The 9,084-nt window shown below is 35.1% G+C and overlaps 1 pseudogene; it reads left to right on the top strand.

The window, feature by feature from the left end:
• The first annotated feature begins 788 nt into the window (after positions 1-788).
• LOC122489950 lies at positions 789-8,799 on the top strand (annotated as a pseudogene).
• Positions 8,800-9,084: the final 285 nt, after the last annotated feature.

Here is a 9,084-nt window from a genome sequence, read left to right as displayed (position 1 = left end):
TGAAGCAATCTGTTTGGTCCTGGACTTTTGTTTTTTGAAAGTTTTTTTATTCCTGATTTAATTTCATTGCCGGTAATTGGTCTGTTCAAGTTTTCTATTTCTTCCTGCTTTAGTTTTGGTGGATTATTTCTTTCTAGGTATTTATGCATTTCTTTTAAGTTGTCTGATTTGTTGGCATACAGATTTTCATAATATTCTGTTACATCAAAATAAAAGTTTCTGCACAATGAAGAAAACAATCAACAAAACTAAAAGGCAATCAATCTACTGAATGAGAGAGGATAATTGCAAATGACATGTCTGATAAAGGGTCAGTTTCCTAGATATATAAAGAACTGATACAACTCAATACCCAAAAACAAACAATCCAATTAAAAAGTGGTCAGAAGGCATGAACAGACATTTCCCCAAAGAAGACATCCAGATGGTCAACAGATATGTGAGAAAATGCTCAACACCACTCATCATCAGGGCAACGCAAATCAAAACTACAATGAGATATCACCTCACATCTGTCAGAATGGCTAAAATAAAAAGCTCAGGAAACAACAAGTGTTGACAAGGATGTGGAGAAAAAGAAACACTCTTGCACTGTTGGTGGGAATGCAAACTAGTGCAGCCACTGTGGAAAATTAAAATAGGTATTCCTTAAAAAATTAAATGTAGAATTATTCTATGATCCAGGAATTACACAACTGGGTATTTACACAAAAGTACAGGGGCGCCTGGGTGGCGCAGTCGGTTGGGCGTCCGACTTCAGCCAGGTCACGATCTTGCGGTCCGTGAGTTCGAGCCCCGCGTCGGGCTCTGGGCTGATGGCTCAGAGCCTGGAGCCTGTTTCCGATTCTGTGTCTCCCTCTCTCTCTGCCCCTCCCCCATTCATGCTCTGTCTCTCTCTGTCCCAAAAATAAATAAACGTTGAAAAAAAAAAAGTTAAAAAAAAAGTACAAAAACACAAATTCAAAGGAATACATGCACCCTTATATTTATTACAGCACTATTTACAATAGCCAAACTATGAAAGCAGCCCAAGTGTCCACTGATAGTTGAATTGGTTAAAAAAGAGGTTTTGTATTATATATAATTATATATTACATATAAAATTATATATTTTATATTATGTATACATATGTATAATATGTATATAATATGTATATTATATAATTATATATATTATGTATATTATATATATATCAGAATATTCAGCCATAAAAGGAATGAAATCTTGCCATTTTTAACAACATGGATAGAGCTAGTAGAGTATAATGCTAAGCGAAAAAAGTCAGTCAGAGAAAGACAAATACCTATGATCTCACTCTTATGTCGAATTTAAGAAATAAAACAAATGAAGAAAGGGGGGAAAAAAGAGAGAGAGAAATCAAGAAACAGACACTTAACTATAGAGAACAGACTGATAGGTACCAGACGGGAAGTGGGTGGGGGGATGGGGGAAATGGAGGATGGGATTAAAGAGTACTCTTGTCATGATGAAAATATAAAATAAAATAAAAAATTATATTAAATTTTAAAAAGCATGAAATGTGTTCATGATGAGAAAATATTATAATTGTGATGAATATATATACTTAATGTCAAATAATTTAAACATAGCTTTTAAATTTTGAAATATTTCAAACATATAAGAAGTTCAAAAACTGAAATAACAGATGCCCATATAGCTATCACTAAAATTAAACAAAGGTAAATAATTTGATTTATGTCTCTCTGTCTTTATAAAAGTGCAATGTTAAAGGTAGTTCCCCCTAACCCCCGCCGTTGTCTCTTTCTCCCTTTCTTTCTGGAGGTAACTACTATCCTGAAATGGCATGTATTTTCTTTACTGTAAACGTACAAAGCTGTTGGAAATTTTATTTTATTTTTTTAAACCAAAGTAGACACTTTTCGAAGACAAAGCGTTTTTTTAACTTTCTCTTTTTTGGTGACATGCTTTTTTTCTCAGCTTAAAAAGACATGCTAAATAGGACAGGGGGAAAATGTCACAGTGTGTCTTTGGCTAAAGGAGCTGATTGAGGAGGGACACAGATTTTAAATTAAAGATAACTATCCCATGACTTTTGTTTGCTTAATAATAAAAAAAAGTGTGGTCTAGGAATTGAAACACCTTGAATTTCCTGGTCTTAAAACCATGGAAAGCATATCTAAGCACTAGGCCCTTCATTTTTCACAGTCTATGTCAGTTCTGGATATAGTCACTAACCTCTTTGTCACGGCTGGATGAAAACTTTCTGCCTGAAGGAATAAAATATTAACGTTGTTTGTTTTCTAGCAATATACCTCCCCTGTCCTTTTTCACTTTACCCTCACTCTGCATGCAACACAGCAAAGTATACCCCAGAATACAGTGTACTTTAAAACAACTTGTTATTTGGCAGATTTGGATTTTTTTAAATTGAAGTTTAATTCTTATATCATGAAATTCACCTTCTTAAGGTGTACAATGCAATAGTTTATATGTATTCAGAGGGTTGTGCAACTATTTTCACTATTTAACTCCAGGACGTTTTCATTATCCCCAAAGACATTAGCAGCTAATGTCTTTAGACATTATATAGACAGATAATCCTTTAGCAGTTATCCCCCATTTTCTGTCCTCACCCAGCCCTAAGCAACCACTATCTACTTTCTGTCACTACAGATTTGTTCGTTCTGGACTTTCATATAAGTGGAATTATACAGTCTATGACCCTTTGTGACTGGCGTCTTTCAACGTTCATCCATGTTACAGCATGCATAAGTACTTCATTCCTTTTTTTTATGACTGAATAATATATCCATTGTATGGATATATCACATTTTGTTTAACCTTCCATCAGTTGATGGACATTTGTGTTGTTTTCACTTTTTGGCTAGTATAAGTAATACTGTAATGAACATTCATGTACATGTTTTTGTGTCAACATACGTTTTCAGTTCTCTTGGGTATATATGCCTAGGAGTAGAACTGCAGAGTCATATGACACCCCTATGTTTAATTTTTTGGGGAACTGCTAAAATAGTTTTCTAATGTGGCTGCACTATTTTACATTCCCACCACCAGTGTATGAGGGTTCCAATTTCTCCACATCCTCATCAGCATTTATTATTATCAATTTTTTTTATTATAACCATCTAGTGATTGTGAAGTATTATCTCATGGTGGTCTTGATTTGCATTTCTGTGGTGACTAAGGATATTGAGAATTTGTTCATGTGCTTATTAGTCATTTGTATATATTCTTTGGAGAAATGTCTATTCAAATCCTCTGCTTATTTATTAATTGGGTTTTCTTGTATTGTTGAGTGGTAAGAGTTCTTTATATATTTTAGAAAATGGATCATTTTCATATATATGATTTGTAAACATTTTATCCCATCTTGTGGTTTATCTTTTCACTTTTTGATAGGTCTTCTGAAGCAAAAATTTCTAAATTTTGATGAAATCTGGTTTGTTTATTTTTTTTTCATTGGTTACTTGTGCTTTTGCTGTCATGTCTAGGAAACTATTGCTTAATCCAAGGATATGAAGATTTAGTCACCCATTTTCTTTTAAAAGTTTGATAGATTTAGCTCTTACATTTGGACCTTTGATCTATTTTGAGTTAATTTTTGTATACGGTGTGAGAAAGGGGTCCAATTTCTTTCTTTTAAATGAGGATATCCAGTTGTCCCAGTATCATTTGTTAGAAAACTCCATTGAATGATGCTGGTACCCCTGTCAAAATCAATTGAACATAAAATGTAGGTTCATTTATGGGCTCTTTATTCTATTCTACTGATGCATATGCTTATCTCTATGCCAATACCACAAAGTTTTCATTACTGTAGCTTTGTGGTGGGTTCAAAGCTTTGAAAGTGTGAGTCCTCCAACTTTGCTATACTTTTTCAAGATTGTTTGGTTATTATGAGTTTCATTTTGTCAACTTCTGCAAAAAAAGGTCACGGAGATTTTGAAAAGGATTGGTACTATGCTGTAATTACCACATATTTTCCACATACTTATAATTTCCACATATTTATAAATTTGTTGAATTTATTTTTGTTACTGATTTCTAATTTACTTCCTTATGCCCAGAGAACATACTTTGTATGATTTCAATCCTTTTACATTTATTGAGATTTGTTTTATGGCTTAATACATGGCCTGTCCTGGAGAATGTTGCATCTGCATTTGAGAAGAATGTATATTCTGCTATTGTTAGATGGTGTTTTTTCTAGATATGTTATGTCTAGTTGGTCTATAAGGTTGTTTAAGCCTTCTATTTCCTTGCTGATCTTCTGTCAAGTTGTTCTATATTTTTTGGAAAGTGGAATAATGAAGGCTACAACTATTATTGTTGAATTTATCCCATTAGTACTGATAGTTTTTGCTCCAGGTATTTTGGGCTGTGTTGTTAGGGGCATATATATTTATAATTGTACAGATTCAGATTAGGAATACATCAAAACATTCCAGAAAAAACAACTATATATGGACTCATATAATTTTAGACATGGAGCCCACCTTAGTCCTTATCTAGCCTTCTTACGGATGAGAAAAAACTGAGATATACAAAGATTAAATGACTTTCCAAAGTCAATAGAGCTACCAGTTATTATTGGTAGAGGCAGGATTAGAATTGAAAGTCTCTTGACTCACAATCAGACATTCATCTCTATTAGAGCCCAGTAGCAGTGGGGAAATATTTTTAAAGTATATTTATATTTATATTTAATATAAAGTAATATATAGCCTTATTACTAATTCTATAACATGTTCTTTTTCAGTATAAAGAGATAGATGAAGAATTATTGTGCAGTTTTCCTGAGACGAAATATTTCATATGTCAGTATTAAAAAATCATAAGCAGAAATGTCATGGGGAAGAAATATGGCTAAATGATGATAACGAATTTTATGCTCCTAATGAAAAATTGGAATTTTAAAAACATTAGCCAAAAGATGAAATTAAGACTAACCTATGTCAAAATAATGAAATGTAATAGAAAAGTAATCAAGGTATCAATTAGTTCTTGCAGTCCAGCCATATTATGTCAAGAAAGATTTGAATCTTAAAAAACATTTTCACCTGTTAACCTGAGTTAATGGTATCTTTTTTGTTTGTTTGTCTTCAACAGAAATTAAGAAGTAAAATTTTTGAGGTAACAAAAGCCAACTAACTCAAACTTAGGGAAGAACTTTTTTTACTGGGTAAAAGAGGAAAAAAAATTAAAAAATAGATGTAGCATTAAGTTTGAAATAGTATTGACTTTGATTTTTTTCCTAGAATGGCTGTGAATCCTTTCTTAAAATTTACTTTGCTTTTGATTGTCTATGATTTCAATGAAATGCATTGAAATTTGTAGCAATTTAAATCTCAAATACCCTTCCTTCCCCTTCCTCCTTTTTTTTTTTTTCCAGTTATTGGCTGCGTATGGCTGAGGGTATGTCTTTTCCCATTCTTTTTTTTTTTTTTCCAATATATGAAGTTTATTGTCAAATTGGTTTCCATACAACACCCAGTGCTCATCCCAAAAGGTGCCCTCCTCAATACCCACCACCCACCCTACCCTCCCTCCCACCCCCCATCAATCCTCAGTTTGTTCTCAGTTTTTAAGAGTCTCTTATGCTTTGGCTCTCTTCCACTCTAACCTCTTTTTTTTTCCTTCTCCTCCCCCATGGGTTTCTGTTAAGTTTCTCAGGATCCACATAAGAGTGAAACCATATGGTATCTGTCTTTCTCTGTATGGCTTATTTCACTTAGCATCACACTCTCCAGTTCCATCCATGTTGCTACAAAGGGCCATATTTCATTCTTTCTCATTGCCACGTAGTACTCCATTGTGTATATAAACCACAATTTCTTTATCCATTCATCAACCGATGGAATGGGAAAAGATATTTGCAAATGACATATTGGACAAAGGGCTAGTATCCAAAATCTATAAAGAGCTCACCAAACTCCACACCTGAAAAACAAATAATCCAGTGAAGAAATGGGCAGAAAACATGAATAGACACTTCTCTAAAGAAGACATCCAGATGGCCAACAGGCACATGAAAAGATGCTCAATGCCTTTTCCCATTCTATAAGTTAAATGGCCTCTTTCCCTAGAGGTGTGGATTTAAACTAAACTCAGTTACACATTTCATGCAGGGCTCATAGCTGTATTTATACTCTCCAATTGTATAATTTATGCTCTGTTATTTATTTATTTATTTATTTATTTATTTATTTATTTATTTATATCCAAGTTAGTTAACATATAGTGTAGTAATGATTTCGGGAATAGAATTCAGTGATTCATCACTTACATATAACACCCAGTGCTCATCCTAGCAAGTGTCCTCCTTAATGCCCTTTGCCCATTTAGCCCATCCCCCCCCAACACCCTGCCAGCAACCCTCAGTTTGTTCTCTGTATTTAATAGTCTCTTATGGTTTGTCTCCTTCTCTGTTTTTATATTAGTTTTACTTCCCTTCCCTTATATTCATCAGTTTTGTATCTTAAATTCCACATATGAGTGAAATCATGTATTTGTCTTTCTCTGACTAATTTATTTCAATTAGCATAATACACTCCAGTTCCATCCACATTGTTGCAAATGGAAAGATTTCATTTTTTTTGATTGCTGAGTAATGTATGTATGTGTGTGTGTGTGTGTGTGTGTGTGTGTGTGTATATATATATATATATATATATATATATATATATATATACCACATCTTCTTTATCCATTCATCAGTCGATTTGGCTCTTCCCATACTTTGGCTATTGTTGATAGTGCTGCTATAAACATTGAGGTGCTATAAACATTGAGTGCTTCCTTGAATGAGCACTCATATATCCTTTGGATAAATACCTAGAAGTGTAATTTCTGGGTTGTAGGGTAGTTCTATTTTTAGTTTTTTGAGGTACCTCCATACTATTTTCCAGAGTGCTTTGCACCAGTTTGCATTCCCACTAGCAGTGCAAAAGGGTTCCCCTTTCTCCACATCCTCGCCAACATCTGTTGTTGCCTGAGTTCTTCATTTTAGCCAGTCTGACCAGTGTGAAGTAGTATCTCAATGTGGTTTTGATTTGCATTTCCCTGATGATGAGTGATGTTGAGAATTTTTTCATGTCTCTGTTAGCCATCTGGATGTCTTCTTTGAAAAAGTGTCTATTCATGTCTTTTGCCCATTTCTTCACTGGATTGTTTGTTTTTTGGGTGTTGAGTTTGATAAGTTCTTTGTAGATTTTGGATACTAACCCTTTGTAGGATATGTCATTTGCAACTATCTTCTCCCATTCTGTCAATTGGCTTTTAGTTTTGTTGATTGTTTTCTTTGCTGTGTAGAAGCTTTTTAAGGTCCCAATAGTTCATTTTTGCTTTTGTTTTCCTTGGCTCTGGAGACATGTGAAGTAAAAAGTGGCTGCAGCAAGGTCAAAGAGGTTGTTGCCTGTTTTCTCCTCTAGGATTTTGATGGCTTCTTGTCTTACATTTAGGTCTTTTATCCATTTGAGTTTACTTTTGTGTATGGTGTAAGAAAATGGTTTAGGTTCATTCTTCTGCATGTCACTGTCCAGTTTTTCCAACATCATTTGCTGAAGAGACTGTCTTTATTCCATTGGATATTCTTTTCTGCTTTGTCAAAGATTAGTTGGCCATACGTTTGTGGGTCCATTTCTGGGTTCTCTATTCTGTTCCATTGATCTGAGTGTCTGTTTTTGTGCCAGTACCATACTGTCTTGATGATTACAATTTTGTAATACAGCTTGAAGTCTGGAATTGTGATGCCTCCAGCTTTGGTTTTATTTTTCAGGATTGCTTTGGCTATTTGGGGTATTTTCTGGTTGCTACAAATTTTAGGATTGTTTGTTCTAGCTCTATGAAGAATGCTGGTTATTTTGAAAGGGATTGCATTGAATATGTAGATTGCTTTGGAAAGTATCGACATTTTCACAATATTTGTTCTTCCAATTCATGACGTGGAATGTTTTTCCGTTTTTCTGTGTGTGTCTTCTTCAATTTCTTTCATAAGCTTTCCCATGATTTTCAGTATATAGATTTTTCACCTCTTTGGTTAGGTTTATTCCTAGGTATTTTATGGTTTTTGGTGTGTTCATTTTTATTCTTAAGCACATAATCCAGATATGGGTTTTTCAAAGCTCACCAATATCTTTATAGTCTCTTGCTTTTGCAAACTTGCAATTTTTGCCTAAGTGATTTATTTGACATGCCATCAGACTGCTTCCAGTGGTCATTTATTATGGACATGAGTGGACAATGAGAAAGTCCAATAAAGCACGGCCCTGTGCAGCATGCTCCAGGTGGATAGCACAGAGGGGGAGGGGCCAAGAGGGGAGGCAGAGGCACAGCCCCAGTCCCCAGTAAGTGTGTGGGGGCTCGTCTCTCCAGGTGGCCTCTGTCAGGAATGAAGGCCATGGTAGAGGCAGACTTGACCTGACCCTCCAGGGCCAGGAAGCCATCTTCATTCTGGCACAAGCCTTGGAGACCATTGTGGTGACCACTGCACAAGATGCCTATTGCTGTGCTTAAGGAAAAGAAGAAAACCCTCCAGAGGAGAGATATGGGTCATGTAATAGAAGCTGTGGATGATTTGCTTTTCTGGAAGGAACTTTGACTGATTGCTGAGTTAGGCAGTTTTGTGAGCCTTCGCCTGCACCCTTCAGCTAGCTCCTCTCCTGCAGGCCTCAGCTTTGAAGAACAGCATATTTGGAATATTGTACTGACATACTTTTCCTGTTCTACTTCACCTAAGCCAAAATAAGCAGAAATCTCACCTGATAGTTTTTCTCTACAAGTTCTTTCACTGCTTGTGTGTTCCATTTCAGGCCAGTAGGCAGGACTGTTTTGTGGGCTAGGTTCTAGATGTTTAATAGAAAAAAAAAATGTTTAGGAGGAGAGTAAGTTGCTCTTTATTTTTTGCTTCTAAACTAACCATTGCTGCTAAGCTTCTAAGCTTACCTCCAGCTCTCAGGAGCAAATCCAAGCAGAACACTTCTGGGAAGTGAACTGAGTGTCTTTAGCTGATTTAGATTGTGGAGCATGGAATGGAGTGCAGAAACTTACTCAGTAGGTTGTTAGGAAAATCTAAGTCCAGA

The sequence above is a fragment of the Prionailurus bengalensis genome, chromosome B2 (assembly GCF_016509475.1).
Source record: "Prionailurus bengalensis isolate Pbe53 chromosome B2, Fcat_Pben_1.1_paternal_pri, whole genome shotgun sequence".
Taxonomy (NCBI): domain Eukaryota; kingdom Metazoa; phylum Chordata; class Mammalia; order Carnivora; family Felidae; genus Prionailurus; species Prionailurus bengalensis.
This window is presented reverse-complemented; position numbering and strand designations above follow the sequence as displayed.